The sequence below is a fragment of the Acartia tonsa genome, chromosome 8 (genome assembly GCF_053477335.1).
Source record: "Acartia tonsa isolate MP-2025a chromosome 8, ASM5347733v1, whole genome shotgun sequence".
Lineage (NCBI taxonomy): Eukaryota > Metazoa > Arthropoda > Copepoda > Calanoida > Acartiidae > Acartia > Acartia tonsa.
The window spans coordinates 37,776,080-37,794,245 of NC_137267.1; positions in this window are offsets into that span (position 1 = coordinate 37,776,080).

An 18,166-nucleotide genomic window follows, 5' to 3' on the forward strand; every position below is an offset into this window, starting at 1 on the left:
TAAAAAATGTTTGCAATGTGTGAAATTTTGATTACACCATATGTGCTACGGGGTGTTCATACAAATTAGGTAATAAACTAGTTCTTAAAAAACTGAATTTACAAAATAAAAATATAAAAGTTTTGTCAAAGTTATACGTATATTTGTTGCAAAACTTCTTAAATACAGAATTCTATTTAAGGACATACTGACATTTATAGGACTTAATTATAGAGATGCTTCACTTGTAATATTGTACCTCAATGTAATAGGAATCAGAACTAAAAAAAACATATTAATCGGATGATTTTATTACATAAAACATAATTGTTAAAAAGTTAAAAATCAACATTTTTAAAATGGACATACGGACATTCTGGTAATGATTATAAAGTTGCTTCACTTTCTAAATTGTACCTAACTACTGCAGGAATCATAATGCAAAGTTTGAGATCTATAGGACATTCCTAAATTAACGAAAAAAGCTATCCATTGCGTACAGACGGACGTACGGACCGACGCTAATTATAGAAAAGCTTCGCTTTTTAAAAATATTTAGAATATAGCAAAAATTTCCTTATCATTTAATTATAAATGATTAAATTAATGTACTAACAGACGGACGAAATCAAGATAAAGTTTAATATTTCCTTTTTTCGCGAAAAAATACAGCCAAAAACCTGATCACGATTATTACCTTTTTACTTTGTTTCCCTCTTTTTTTGTTAAAAACTATATGAATTGTTAAAACACCAAAATTGTGAGCTTTGCTATGCTGAGTACTTATTGTGCGCTAGTATTAGCTTCAAAACAATAGAACGGTTCATTAGAATAGAATTTCACTGTTTTGCTAAAGTAAAAGGCTTTTTACTTATGATTAATAAGGCTTCATAGGTTTTACATCTTTATAGGCTTCCCTAAAAAAAGAAGTAAAAAGGAACCTAGTAATAGTACCTAACTTTTTATCTTTGTGACGTAACAAAAATCGAAGAATGAAAGGGGAGGTGGGAAAGGAAACCCCTAAAAAAGAGAAGGATTTTTGTTACGTCACAAAGATAAAAAGTTAGACACTATTACTAGGTTCAGTAAAAAGCGGCATTTGATTTTTTGTTAAATTTAAAGTGCTAAATTTTGTATGGTAATGAAACAACAATCCCTTCTTAATTTCTTTACTAAAGTGTAATTTTCAGCAGTTAGCAAGGTATATCTACAATTTTGTATTCCAAGTTAATACTGTTCAGGTCAAATGTTCTCTCTGTTTTGCTGTATGAGGCCGAAACTTGGTTCCGAAACACATCAGTGGTCTCCAAGCTACATACATATGTCAATAAATGTCTCGGGAGAATATCCACAAGATATTTTAACCAAATAAGATCACAAATGCTGAGCATTTAGAGCGCAGTGATATGTCAGGCATTAAACTGACAATAAAACAGAGAAAATGGAGATGGTTGTGGCACACTCTTAGGAAAGGGTATGATGATTTAACCAATCAAGCCTTGACTTGGAACCACCATACAGGAAAGGAAAACCAGGTAGACCAAAAACAACTTGGAGGAGGGAACTCCTAAGTGAACTGGAAGAGAAGAAAATATCATCTTTCAGTGATGCCTCTACAAAGACCAAATCCAAAAAAAATGGAGAACCATTGTGCGTGGCCTATGCTCTGGAAAGAAGAGATAAATGGCAATGAATCAACTATTCTACCATCATAAATTAGCAAATTAATTATTATTTCATTGAAACATCAAAATCATCTGTAGTATATCTAAGTTAGTTCTTTAATAGGATAGAAAAGTTAAATGTCTAATATTTAATCCAGGATTATATTTCAAATGAATTAAGATATACAAAATTGTTAACAATATGTTAATATTTAAAATCCTACTGAACCCGTCAAGTATTTATCCTTGTGGTTATATCTAGAGAAAGAATGAAAGTTTTGGGTGTGCCTTGATTCTGGACTTTACCCCCGGTGGACACTCTGTAACTTTAATAATTTATAACCTTATACTAAAGTAACAGGATGTCTCTTTGTCTGTGTGTTTGTACTGAAGGATCTCGCTAACCGCTGAACCAATCGGGGTCTCCTTAACTGGGTAGATTCTCATAGGTCCCGTGAAGGTTTATAAGTATTTTGGGGGAGGGTGAGGGTACCTTCACCCTCCCAAGAGAAATCAAAATAAATCAAAAAAATTTCTTCTCGGATAGAGACTCCTACGTAACATTGCAAAGTATCGTAGAAATTTGATAGAGACTCCTTTGAAACATTGCAAGGTATCGTAGTATTTTTTAAAACACCAAACATTAAAAGTGCCACTAGAGGCCTCTAGGGGCGTAGCTGCTAGTAAATTACAAAGTATTAGGATGCATGTCTGTAGATGCTTAAGAGGTTACCAAGGTTGTACTCATAAGGGAATATACCTAAAGGGCATGTAGAGGTTTTTTCATTATTTCCATGGAGAGGGGCGAATTCACTAGTACAATAAAAGTAATAAATGTGTACTATAGTAGACACACATCATAACTTTGATAATCAGTTGACACCCTGTAAAGTACTTATTTTATAAATTAAAAAAGGAAAATTTCGACCTATATCATACACATTGTAACTTTAATATTTTATTCAACTTAAGAGTGTTATTTAGAAGACACTCTGTAACTTTAATAGTTTATTTAACAACAAAAAAATATTTGACATTATTTGTCATTATAGTTTACACAACTTCAAGAACGAGATTGTTAATTTGGAGACACCATGTAACTTTTATAATATATTCAATAAAAAGAACAATTGTATTCATCAGTAGACACTCTATAACTTTGTTAATTTATACAATCATAAAAACAACATTGTCTTCAAGTAGACACCCAATAGCTTTAATAATTTATACGATAACAGAACAAATGTGTTAATAAGAAGATACCCTGTAACTTTAATAGTTTATACAGCAAATGGAGCAATGTTATCTATGTGTTGATACCCTGTAACTTTAATACTTTATTTAAAAACAAAAAAGTGTAAATCAGAGGACACCCGGTAACTTTGATAAATTATACAGCAAAAAAATTAGTGCATCAGAAGACACTCTGTAACTTTAAAAATTTAAACAATAGTGTTTATCAGAAGAAACCCTGCTACTTTAATAATTTATACAATGTATTGAGCAATTCCTATAGTAGACACATTGTAATTATCATACTTATAATAAAGTAACAGGATGTCTATTTGTCTATCTATCTGTTTATCTGTCTGTCTGTTTGTGTGTACCAAAGGATCTCGCTAACCGCTGAACCGATCGGGTAGCTTCTCATAGGTCCCAGGAAGGTTTAAAAATATATGGGGAGAGGGTACCACCTCCCTCCCATGAGAAATCCTCAAAAAACCGAGAGAAAACAAATTTTCGCCTTGAGACTTCAACGCAACATAAAGAGGTATTGTAGAGACTTGAATCAAAAAACAAACATGTAAAGTACCACTAGAGGCCTCTAGGGGCGTAGCCACTAGTTATTTATACAATAACAAAAACATTATTGATCACCAGTAGACACCCTATAACTTTAATCGTGTATTTTTACTGGTGTAAATAAACACTAGAATAAAATGTGATTAACGAGATCAGACAATATGTAATGTAAATGTGGGGGTCAGAATGGGATTTGAATCTTGCATTTACAGAGATCAAAATCTAATCTCTGTAGAATTTTTTTTGTTCTTCAATGATAATCTGAATAATAATCTAAAGGAAAATAACAGAAACTAAGTATATTGTTCGCATATAGCTTAAAGGCAAGTGTCAAAATCAAGAAAGTTTTAGATTTTTATAAAGATTTCTGACATTCTTTTTAATAAGGCTTTGATTACTATAAATTATATGTTTGTTTGTCTGGCCGTCTTTCTTGTTTAGATTCGCTTTTATGGATGTTGTCACCCTTATTAATTAAAAAATGTACACAGTGTTCTTTTACATTTTTAAATGACCAACATTAACTGCAATTATCACTAGTGAAGCTACTATGTAAGTTTACTTATTTTTGTGTTTTTTTCTCTTTGCTCCTTTGGGAGCAACACCAAATGTAAAAATTTTCCTTTTTTTTCAATGGTAATGGAATGACAAAACATAGATTCAACTAGCGGCTTCGCTCCTAGCCTCTAGGGGATTTGCCCAAAACAGGTAAATGCAAAAAAAAATAGTTACTTTTTTTTGGTTTGGGGTTACCCAAGCCACAATAAAATAGCCTAAAACCACCACAAGACCAGTAGGTATATTCCCTAAAGAATAGAACCAAATCATTTCAGCGGTTACTGAGATCTTAAGCTTCAGACAATGAAGGATAAAATTATATACAACCCCGATGATAATAAACAAAATCACCTTTCTTCTTGAAAGCTTTGTATCTATTGTTCATACCCAACCTTGATCAGTTTACAATGGGGTTGGACCCCAATTAGAACTCAGTAGATAATAAGTATAAAAATTGATTTGGACATGACCTTTGTGTATTTTTTAATAGAGCTCAGCTCTGCAGTGTAGTATCAAGTCGGAAATATAAGTGAATGTTTGGGGCTTTCCTTCAAATTATCTAGGGACTATTTATATTATTATTTTATAAATAAATAAAAATACGGAGGGAGGCCTAACCCTGCAGGGGCTCCCCTTTACTCATATGACCTACAGTGAAACACAAACAATTAAAAACTACCTTTTTAAATTTGAATTTTTTAAAAATAAAGTGGTTTTCTCTAATCGACTAGACACTCTTAAGCAAAAAACCGAATTTTTTTGTATTAGCCTTAAAACCTAGATCCAACCTTAAAGTTCGTAAAACTTTCCCCAGTCATCTGAAAATTGCCAGAAATGTAAATCTGTTCAAGAAAAAAGTAGCTGGTTGGATGGAGGATAAATTCAACGAATTGAACGAGATCCTTACTAGGGATGACAAAGGATGAAACCTACAAGTATTCCAAGTAAGCCTTAAATGCTGCAAACAGGTAAACGATCAGACAATCGCATAATGTAGAACAGGGGGTGCGTGGCACATAAAAACGTGCATCTTTACAACCTTTACATTATCAGGTTGCCCTTGTAGAGCAGATCCTGATTATGTGCAAATATAAATATGAATATTGGACTGTTTTATAACAACATTTTCTTATTCGTTGTTTCTACAACTTTTGGGACTTTTATTGAATTTTGATTGAGCGTACAAGAGTTTCCACTTCAAATTGTAATCTACAGTAGGGGCAATTTTGTGTGTCATCTCTGGGGATATAAATCAATTTATCTGCCATTGTCTTGTCCTTTCATATCCCTGACAAATAAAGTTACCCTGTGCGACCAACATGTTGATTTTAGCCTTTAAGGTTTTTTAAAGAGCTAAGTTTTGCAAATCAGACCTGATCCAACATTTCTTTATTTCAGATACAATAATACAAATAAACTAAACTGAGTTTCAACAACGATTAGATTCAAAAGTTACGAAGCAAGTACAATAACAGTAGTCCAGAATAGTACTAAACAATAATATAGGAAAACAATAAATCATAATACAGTAATACTTTATAAATGATAAGCTAATGGACTTGATATTAATTATATGATTTTTATTTAATATTCGTAGAAAATTGTCTATACTACGAATCTATATATGTTTATTTCAGTGTTGCTGAGAACCGGTTCTAAACCAGCGGATATTAACTAGATTCGAAGCCATACTTTAAAATTAATGTAATTTTTATTTTCAGACATATTTTACTTTAAGTACAAAAACCTGACAACTGACAACAGACAGTATTTGTGAGAAGTACTGCAACTCTGAAATGGCTGTAATAATTGCAACAGTTATAATTATATAAAAGTTAATTGATAATGTCCATTATTATTATATCAAGTATACATATTCTGAAAGTAAGGATAATAATGTCCAATAGAAACAAAGATTAAAAAAAAACATCAAATAAACTCAAAACAAGATATAGGAATGACTTTAAATTCACTCATTGGTTAGTTTGTTCTTCCAGTTTGATGGAAGGGGATGGGGTAAAGGGGATGGATGGGGGATCATTATTTTAGCAAGCTACAAGTTTCACTTAAATATAATAAATCCATTGTTAGAGATATGCTAATAAAACACAGTGAAGTCAAATTTTATAGGCATTATACAAAATTTACTCAATATCGTGATTTGGCGATTAAGATTATTGGACAGACGGACGTATCCTGGTTATTGAGAAACACCATTTTAAAAAAAAAATTAGTTGGCTATAATCGTCTTTACTTTGAATAAAAAGGATACCTACCCAGTGATCCGCCTCTCTTATTCTCGTCTTTTTATATGATCCATTAAAATGTATTACTATTGAATTCTATTGTTATAGCCTACCAGGGATTTAATGGCCCGGGTTATATTCAAATTCTTTCACATTTTGGTTCCAAATATAAATAAAGTATTAAATATATTGTTTAGGTAAAATTAGATTGTTTTTGCTATTTACCTGAGAGTTTGGTGACATTGGACTGTAAATTATGCTTGTTCCCAAAGTTTTATAAACACAATCTCTTAATACTTAGTTTTATTTTTTTATCAGTTCTTGAATACAAACCTTAAGTGTCCAAACTTTTCTACCAATAATTTTCATCTATGGTTAGGATAACTTTGTTTATCGTAATTAGAGTTTGGCATTAATTTAAGGTACATTGTCCTATCCCATAAGCTTTTCTTAAAGTGTCAATCTGGATACATTCTTTTGACATGCAGGTACAATGATTTATGTCTACTATAAAACTGTTATAGTAAATAAAAGTAATCGTGGCTGACAAAGTTTGCCAAAAAAAGATCTTTTAATCTACATTCTATCCAAAAAAGATCTGTTATGATACATAGAACGAGGAATGAAGAGGTCTATCAAAGATATAAAAAAGCACATCTTAAAGGGTACATAAATCTCAAACAGTTCAAATAAAAAACTGCCCTGAAAATTAAAAAGCCCCGGCACTGTCCAAAATCGCATGCAATATTCTTCATTTCAAATGGATCTATTTATATGCAAATGTTCTTAGTATAAAGCGAAACAACTCTACAATTCAAATTCTATCTTTTCGTTCATAAATTATTGTATTTGCATAAAATTTATATAAAAAAGGAAAAGTTTATAAGCTAAATAGCCAAATAAGCTTTTTATACTAAATTTAATGAACTTAAAGTCATTCTCTTAATTTGCTTCTTAAGGGAGGTTGGTACTAGTTTTTGTGAGATATAGGCAAACTGTTTATTGGGATAGGGCATCCTTTACTAAGAAAAGTCCTCCACCCAACAAAAATAGTATTTACAGATATATTTATTCAGCAACCAAACTCTTAACTTCTGTGGGGGAGCTTTTTTGTATAGAGACATATCTTAACCTAACCCAAGCACTATAGAAATACTTAATTAACTTAATAGTTTAGACACTTCTACGGTTTGTCCAATCCGAAGTTTGTGACTCCTGTGTTTGTCCTGGTAAAGTTTGGTAGATTAATTATTTTAATTGTTGCGCTAATTCTAAATTGATTAATCCTTGTTTTTGTTGCTGCTTACATTTACTTTTATAGCTGAATCAAGATCAAGGCAATAAATATACATAACAAGATATTTAACTATCTTTCTAAAATAAACAATCAATCAATTACAGTCGGGCAAATAAAAGTTTTTTGCTTTCTTGTATTGATATAAAAGTATTTTTTAGTTTAATTTAACGTGTTGCTCTATAATCCTTATATTTATAATACAAAGTAGAACGATGTTTGTTTGTCTGTTTGTTTGTAGCGCAGGATCTCGCTAACCACTGAACCAATCGGGTTCTCCTTTACAGGGTAGCTTCTCATAGGTCCCGGGAAGGTTCATAACTATTTTCTTGGGGGGTGGGACACCCTTAACCCTCCCCAAAAATGAAAAAATCCCCCCCCCCCAAAAAAAATTAATTTTCTTTAAAATCTAAAACACGAAAAATTAGTTTGATCAAACCTCTTGGGGCAAAGCCCCTTAATGCTAGGGGCGAAGCCGCTAGTATTAGATAAAGTAACATTCAACAGACAACCAACCCTATGATTTCAAGATCTTTGCAAGAATTGCCTGTTTACAGGACAAGGTATTCCCCTTATTGTCAATATTATTGATATGTGTTAAATACAGCAGTAGTATTTTTAACGTTTCTAGTTTGATGTTCTGTATTCCTGTATTACAGTAAAGGTATAAATACATAAATAATAATGAATATATTACTTGGATCTTACACCAGATTTTCACCACATTTACCCCATCGACGTCACCGAAACTGTCCCAATTTTGTATAACTTTTGCGGAACAAGTTCCAATTACGTCATATTTTTCTTTCCCGAAAAAGAGAAGGGGGAAAGAAAAAAAAGGGAAGGGGGGAAGAAAAAAGAGATGGGAGAAAAGGGGGTTTTCCCCATCTCTTTTGAAGAGATTTTCTTCCCTCCCTCCCTTTTTCGGGAAAGAAAAATATGACGTAATTGGTACTTGTTCCGCAAAAGTTATACAAAATTGGGACAGTTTCGGTGACGTCACCCCATCCCTCCCCTCCTACTGAATGAACTAACCGACCAATAAACGAGTTTTATGTTAGCAAGCTATTTATGACAGTTTTTCCCCTGTCCTAATATCCACGTACATTCTAAATCCATTTAAACGATGTAAACAGAAACAAAAATCGTTTAATTTGTATCACGATACCTTTATCGTAAATGTTGAGGTTCTATCTTTTTATAGGTTTAGGAAATGAATTTGGTGCCAGTCGTTCTGTGTGTAACGCTGCACTGACATGGTCCTCCTTTTTATTAAATCTTTTTATAGGTCCAAGAAAGGTTTTAAATATTCTAATGGAGGATGCAGTTGCCTTTAAAGGCGTATAGGGACGTAACCGTTAGAATATGGATATATAAATGATTATTCCCTAACAAGATGTCGTCAAACAAGAAGTGTTTTATTAATTGTAATCAGGTAAAATTATGTCCATACGTAGCATTGAAATAAAAATGAATTATCACAAGTCTACTATATAGGTAAAGTAGTCTCTGCGCCCTTAGCATCTAGGAAACTCTGTATTCAAAGGGGTAGATAGGGGGCAGAAAAAAAGCCTAAAACCATCCCATGGATTAAATCTACAATTATAATATCCTAAAACCACCCCGAGACCTATGTGAAGCTTTCCTATAAAGGATAACTCAAACAGTTTAGTAGTTATCAAAATTTTAGTCTTCACACAAAAAAAACCTTATTACTTTATATAATAGGTAAATATAGACTAAATTCCCTAGAGCCCTTTCATTTTTTAACTTTTATCATGATACTCCTTGTTTATAAATCATGATCAAATCAATTGGTCTGAGACACCATACTCCAAAAAAATAGATTTATAACTCTAAATGGTCAATCAGACATAATAAGCTGTCCAACTTAAAGAGGAGTTTCTGCTTTACTATTTAATTCAATAATAAGATCAATAAATTTCCCTACGCAAATCTTTATCCTAAAAATCAAATCTTTTGTATCTGACTTACTATTGTAGATGAAGTAAAATGTACCGAAATGTGTACACTTTGAAACCAAAAATGGGGATGCATAGGATGTTCCTTAGCTATAATACAAAGTAGAATGATGTATGTCCGTCCGTCTGTCTGTCCGTCCCTTAACATCCCTTGGGACACCCCCAACCCCCCAAAAAATGAAAAAAAATCCCCCCTTTTTTTTCTTTTTTTTTGATTATTTAAAATTAGTGGTGGAGTGGGGGCTTCCATCAGGTACTTAATTATTCAAAATTTGTGGGGGCATCTCATTCTCCAGGTGTAATTATTTTTTTTTCTTCTTTAATTACCTCTTGGGGCAGAGCCCCTAGAGGCTAGGGGCGAATCCGCTAGTTGTCTAAATAAGGGATTGAGTATCTAGACTTCTAATTCTATTTCCTAAAGAAACATTTTGTTGAGTGTTGTCTGTACGTGTTGCTCTTCTTATTCAATCATATCCAGGAATATAGGGTTGGAGGTGTTGCTCTTCTTATTCAATCATATCCAGGAATATAGGGTTGGGGGTGTTGCTCTTCTTATTCAATCATATCCAGGAATATAGGGTTGGGGTGTTGCTCTTCTTATTCAATCATATCCAGGAATATAGGGTTGGGGTAAATAAGTTCAAAAGAGTTTTCCCTCAAAGTGTCTATTCGACCACAGAACACCCCCACCTTAAAAATAAGGTGGAGGGGATAGTTTTTGAGTGTTACTTTTTTACTTTATGTCAGGTTAGATTAGATTGGGAACTGGATAGCCCTGCAGTTTAGGCCCTGCAAAGTTTAAACCCCTGTAGGAGTTAGGCATGAAGAAAATACCTAACCACCCCTTCTTATTTACGATTTTAAAAAAACGAGGGAGGTGTTTTGTGCTTGCATGAGGTTTTAAGGTAAAGTGTTCCTAAGATTCATTTTAGTTAGTTACTTTTAAATCTTGAATTTGCATTTTAAAAAATATATTGATTCCTTAACCCCTGAATATGTATCAGTTAAATTTGATTGTGTGTGTAATATAAAATTTGGCACTGAGTAACTGGCTCAACTTCATTAAATCAAAGTAATTCAAAACTTTAGTAAACTTATTTAAAATATAAAGTTTAGAACTAAGTTTAGAAAAGTTTGTATAATTATTTATCGCATCGATCCGCGGATATTAAAATGAAACAATTATAAGATTAAAACCTTCGGCCCCTCGGGGCTAACAAAACTGGTAGTAATTCATGATTTTTATTTTAATATTCTTAAATAGTTAAATAGTATATCTAGTAACCGGACATTAATCGGTTTCGAAGCTCTACTAAAAAAAATCATTATGAAAAGCAAGAGTATATTTATTAATATTTCCCTTAAATTCTTTTTAGTGACTTTTATTAAATTATCATATTTGTAATTAGTGGGGGGAAAGAGGGCCTTTAAAAACATTCAAGCTTTTACTTTTGCAAACTAGATTGAACGTGAAGTGTATAATATCCCCCCCCCCCCCTCTTACTCCAGAGGCCCCAGCAGGGGGAGTATCCGTTAGTACTTTGATGTTAAGAGGCCCACAAACCTTAATACTTTAATTCATATACTTTGATAGAATTAATGTGGCAAGTCTGGGTACCATCATAAAAATCAATCAAACTGTTGTCATACACTTTTTATATACAGTCACAGTTTAGTCAGGGAAGGGGCAATCGAATATAAATTAATCAGTGTAATACACTTTTTTCATACAGTCACATTTTAGTCCCAGGTAGGGAGAGGAAAATAAAAGAAAAACTTTTCATATGCAGTCACAGTTCAGTCAGGGAAGGGACAATGGCAGATAAAATAATCAAACTATTGTCATACACTTTGTTCATACAGTCACAGTTCAGTCAGGTAAAGGGCAATCGAAGAAATATTGATCAGTTGTAATACACTTTTTTTCATACAGTCAGATTTTAGTCCCAGGGAGAAAGAGGACAATTAAAGAAAAATCAAATAAACTTTTCATGAAGTAACAGATAAGTCAGGGAGGGGACAATGGTATATAAATTAATCAAACTGTTGTCATACACTTTTTATATACAGGCACAGTTCAGTCAGGGAAAGGGCAATCGAAGAAATATTGATCAGTTGTAATACACTTTTTTTTCATACAGTCAGATTTTAGTCTCAGGGAGGAAGAGGACTATAAAAGAAAAATCAAATAAACTTTTCATAAAAAGTAACAGATTAGTCAGGGAGGGGACAATGGTAGATAAAATAATCAAACTATTGTCATACACTTTTTATATACAGTCACAGTTCAGTCAGGGAAGGGGCAATCGAAGAAAAATTTATCAGTTATGTCGCAGGTAAGGAGGGGACAATAGCAGAGGCATTTATCTACCCTATTTGAGATGTAAAGAATGTGTTTACATAAGATGGAATATTAACATTAGGCAATATGTTACTTTTATTATCACTAGCAGCTGCGCCCCTGTCTTATATGGGCTCTATATACATTACGAAGGTATATGGAAGGGCAGAAAAATAGCATAAAACCATACCCAGACTTATTTATAAAATAAAATTGCCTTAAACTATCTCAGGACCTGTAAGAAGCTGCACTGTAAAGGAGACCCATATCGGCTCAGCAGTTAGTGAGATCCTTCGCTACAGACAAAAAGCTTACTACTTTATATAATACTAGCGGCTACGCCCCTAGAGTCCTCTAGGGGCACTTGAGGAGAGGAGAGCCGAATTTTATAACCCAATTTATTATTTTAGATTTTAAAAAAAATTTGTGTTTTTTTTAAGGGGGGGGGGTGTTGCCCCACCCCCATTTTTAATTTTAGTTTTAAAAAATGTAAAAAGGATTTTTTTCTAGGGGCGATATCTCTTAGGAGGGTGGTGGTACCCTCCCCCAAAATAGTTATAAACCTTCCCAGGACCTATGAGAAGCTACCCTGTTAAGGAGAACCCGATCGGTTCAGCGGTTAGCGAGATCCTTCAATACAAACAAATAGACAAACAGACAGACAGACATACAGACACACATCCTGTTACTTTATCATAAGGATGATGATGGTTTTGTAGATAATTAAAAATTCTGAAATCCAACATATATAAATATTTACAGACAAATCCAACATATATAAATAGTTAATTTTCTTTAATAAATAAAGCAATAATAGTTAGAAAATAAAGAAATACAAGAAAATAATTACATTTTTAAAACTAGAAACACCACATAATGATTAGCAATGACCTTAAAAACAAATAAGACATTAACTTTACCATTCATATATTTTCAATCCAGACAAATATAGATAGGAACTATTTCATATTCCAATTTTATACAGTTCATATTTTTGTACTATGAAATTTAAAGACTGCTAGAGGTCATACGGCTGAACGTATATACATATATTATGATCACACAAAATTATAACCAACAAAAGAAGGCCTATAAATAATCTGGAATAACCAATAATCTAGCAGCACATATAAAAGCGTAAAGCTTTTCCTGTGTATCATTGGATCTTGGGTATTTATGATTATTAATTGGCCTTCATATGCCGCCTATTTCGCAGTGCGGGCATATCATATACGCTCAGCCGTTTAGAAGCTCGCAGCCTCTAAATTTCATTAAGTTTTGGAGATAATCAATCCTAGGAACTTTTTACCGTGAACTACACAAAGGTATTCTGAAACAAAATACTAATAAAAAAATTGATAAATAGTACTTTATTGGTCATTTACATATATGTTCTTGGTCCTTGCACGTTTTTAACTTGAGTACATTGTCAGTCTACTGGGTGTCTATTATTCAATCCAAATATATATACCAACTACAGGGCGTCACAACAAATATGTTCCATTTTTTCCATAAAAATTATTATCATATCATAGAACATCATGATTAAGATTATGAAAATAAAAAATATATGCTTTTATACAAAGTGTCTGTGAAAAAAATTTAATAAGCTTTATGGATAGTTTTTTTTACCAATGCCTAACCCTTGCGGGGTTGCTCTAAAAATGTAGCCTCACCTAAAGTAATCTCCTTATTTTAATTGTTTTCAAAAACAGGGTGAGGGGGTCATCAGTGGTCAACAAAGTATATTGTGTGAAAGCGCTAAAAATTCATTATTGGACCCATATCTTTTTGGAAATTGGCAATTTTGAGCGCCCTGTATCTATAGCTGGTCATATCTCACAGGATAATTAGTAAAAATCAGCAAAATATTAATATGTGATGTGTAAACTTGAAAAATTTATTTTACCAATTTGCTTTGGTTAACCGCGAGTGTGTGAAGGAGTGGTTAGTGCAGTTTCTCTCCAACTAATTCATTTGGTCTTTAAATAAAGTAAACATAATGAAAACAAAGTTATTGTCATTTTGTGTTGAATTTGTAATTTTTCACTCTATTTTATTAATAGAAAACTTTCAGCTGTGCCCCTACCATCTGGGGGCTAATGTAGGAAAGATGATGTAGAAAGATAGCGTTTTATCCTAGGACCTATACGATGCTCTTTTAAAATATGCAATTTAATTATTTCAGTAGTTGATGAATTATTCGTAGACATATAAAAATCATCCCTAATAATCCGAAATCTCACAAATACCTGCAAATATTATTCCATTATGACTCCCAACCATGTTAATTTTTGCTGGATTGAAATCAGTTTTGAGCTAAATTAAAAGACTTGTTTCGGGCCAACAAAACTGGAAATAATTCTATTTGTTCAGCTATGTGACGTCATAAAAAATGAGGGAGATAAGAGGAGAAGTCGGAAAGAAAACCCCTAAAAAAGAGATGGATAATCCTTCATTTTTATGACGTCACATGGCTGATTTTTGAGACACTTTGTAAAGTTACCAACACAAATACTAGTTAAAGAGTAGATATTCTACAACAAATAAATGATTTGTTGACTAATATAATTTCTTTTTTTGGATAGAATTGATCTTGTTAAATAGAGCAAACCAAGAAATAAGTAAGGGGGTTGTTTTCATTAAAATTGAAGGACATCTTAACCTTTTTTCAATCAGTAAAACTAATTATTGACTGGTATCTATAATTATTCTTAATAGTTTCTTTAATTTTATTTACAACAGATGATAGGAAAATAAGATCTTAACTTCTTAAGGGATAAGATAATGTGAGATAAATTGAAATAAATCTCCAATAATTTAAAAAGAATTCTGTGGATTAAGTTTATTGGTTGTAAAGTTAAAGACACTGCTATTTTGATCAACCAAGATTTATCATAAGTGCCAAAATGAGAGAACATGTAATTTATTGGCTGAATAGCAGCCCCTGGGTACTAGTTTCATCTAAAGCCTATTTTCTCCCCCCCCCCCCCCTGAATTTGGATGATTCCTCTTTTTCTACTGCTATTGAAGATAGATTATTGATCTTTTTGTGTAAAGATATCCATCTCCAAAAAGCATCCAGTATACCACTTATTCTCCTTGACAGCCATGTAACTAAAGATATATAAATATTTGAAGAAAGATTTCGTGGTTTTCTATCATACTTAATATCTTCAAACTTTATGTTGCTCATTCTCTTTCTTTCTCTCTTTTTTAATATCACTGAACTTAGATATGGATGTTGTCATCCTTGTTTATATAATGTTGAAGTAAATGACCTTAACTTACATCCTTTTATCACACTTTTTTAAAGTGTGATATGAATATTCAGTAATAACATCATGTATATATTCAAAATTAATTCAACAAGAATAAGAAACATGACAAGAAGCACAGCCATAGTATCAGGATATCTGCCTGTAGCAAAGTATATTGCAAACCTCTGTGACTCTTTGACAATGACGCCTCTTATAGGTCAAGGGAAAGTTTAAAACTTTTTGGGAGGAGGGGACCCAACCCTCCCAAGATAAATCTACTATGAATGCATGCATTTGTCTTCTAATGGAGAGGATATCTATAATACAAAGTAGCTTGATGTCTATAATACAAAGTAGCTTGATGTCTGTCCGTCTGAAGCTTAAGATCTCGGTAACCACTGAACCGATCGAATTCTTCTCTTCCGGGTATATACCTTGTGGTGGTTTTAAGCTATTTTCTTGGGGGGGTGGGACACCCCCAACCCCCCAAAAAATAAAATTCCCCCCCCCTTAAAAAAATTGGGGGGGGGGGGGAGTTTGGTTCGGGGTACCCAAATTTTTTTTTTTTTTTTTTTTTTTTTTTTTTTTTTTTTAAAGCCCCGAGAGGCTAGGGGCGAAGCCGCTAGTAGGATATAATACAATGGTACCCAAATTACTATCAACACGAATATAAAAATGTACAATAATGAGCCTTCGGCACCTCGGGGCTAAAAAAAACTGGTTTTAATCTAATAATTGTACATTCTACATATATCCGCGGAGGGCTGTCTATAATACGATGCGAGAAATAACTATTATCAAATCTTGATTTGTTGGTACAAACTAGCAGTGTCCAAACTTTTCCACCAATAATCTTAATAAAAAGAGCAACTATGTTTTCGTTTTTGGATCTCAATTGATTCTATTTCATTATTAACTTTTTAAATATGCATATAAAGTAAGAAAAGGTTGATTATAGAGTAGCTGTGAAATTGATAACATGATGTATAAAGCATACTATAAGATTAATAGGTATTGCAACTTTTAAGCTAGATTTTTGTAGTAGCAGAAAATGTAAAGATTGGCTTATCATGTGTTACTTGTATATTTCAGACAGTTGGCCGCAATAACGTGAATAAAAAATAATATAAAATACGATTCTGTGGACAGTTTATTTATTGCTTTCTTAGATTAAAAAGAAACAATAAATTTTTGGAATTTTTCAGCTTACAATATACAATGATATATAGAATTTTTTTGTAATTATATCTTAGAACAGGTTTTGATCCAGCTGAAGTTGAAGGAATTGAAGCTACATTGGGATATCTCTCAATATACTTATAAATAAAATTTTTTTTTACCTGCTAAATTGTATGAGTATCAAACAGGGAGTAAGTGGACATTGGGCAGTTTATTACACTAGTCCCTAAAATTGTATAATAACGTTTTCTAATTTGTTGGCTTGGGGGACTTTTAATAAATTTTAATTGGTTGGTTCATTAAGTTGAGCATCCAAACGTTTCACCCACAAATTGTAGTCTACTGTAGGGCTTATTTTGTGTATCATCAATTAATCTACCATTGTCTTATCCCTTTAGATCCTTGATATTATAATGTGTCCCAAAGTTGGCAAGTTTTGAGCACAAGCAAATACATCAGAGTTAATACAAAGTAACAAATTTGGCTAAATATTTAGAACTAAATTTTTTTGACCAATAGAAAATATATATATTGTATATATTTCTTAATGACAACTACAGCAAATTGTTGTGCAATATACCAGCGACTACACCCCTAGAGGCCTTTATTTTGTCTGTTGGAAGGGTTGTGGTACCCTCCTCCAAAATAGTTATAAACCTGACTAGGACCTATGAGAGACTACACTATAGAGGAGAACCGTATCGGTTCAGCGGTAAGGAAGATTCTACGAACAGACAATGGGAGATTTTGTTACTTTTATATAAGGATAAGGATAGAAAGACACATTTTAGTAAAAAACTGCTAGCAAATCATTTTCAATCCAAAAACAATATTACTTCCACTTTGAGGTTGCTAATGCAGAAATATTGCTGGTTTTGAGGCACACCAATCCATTAAATTGTATAAGTGTTGAATATTCATGCTAAATGACCATTTTCATAGGGGAGAAAAAAAGTTTGATTTTTTTGTAGTTCCTGTAAAATAACTAAAATAAATCTCATAAATAGCATGTTGAACTGGATAGTTTGTAGCTAAGAAGCGTACAACGGTTATAATGCACCGTGATCTTAAGAGATAAGACAATAGACGATAAATTAATGTACATCACCAATGATGATACATAAAATTACCCCTTTTGTGGATTACAATTAGTGGTTGAAATGTTTTGACTCTCTACTAAATGAGCCAACCAATCACAATTTAATAGAAAGTCCCCAAAGTGTTCCGCTAACGAATAAGAAAATATTATTTAAACTTTGGGGACTAGTGTAATAAACAGTCCAATGTCCCCTCCCTGCATAAAAAAAAATAATTTTTTGAACATTACATTTACTGGAAATTACAATTGATTTACTGTATTACAGTTCAATTATATTTTATATCTAAACATAGCATAGAAAAAATCTAAATTTAATTATTTATTTCGGATTGCCTGAACGTCTATAATGTGACGTTTTCTTGACAGCGATATCATGATTTTTGGTGGTTGGTCTTCCTATCAATTTCCCTAACATAGCTATAGGAGCCCCAAAATAAGGACTCCGACAGTTTTAGACATATTTGTTTATATAAAGAGTCTGGTTTAAAAAGCAAGCCCCCCACTAGAGCTAGGGCTTTACACAACCCAGTAACATGTTTTTGAAAAATGTCACAACTTTTTCCGATGTTAACGTTTGTGACATGTCACAATGTCACACGCCTAAACTTGTGACCGGTCACACACTTTATATAGTGAGTTTGTCATCAAAAATGTGACATGTCACAAGATTTTTGAGTGAAATGTCACAAAGTATTGTGTGACTTGTCACAAAGAATGTGTGTGACTTGTCACATAGAATGTATGAATGTCTCAGAATATGT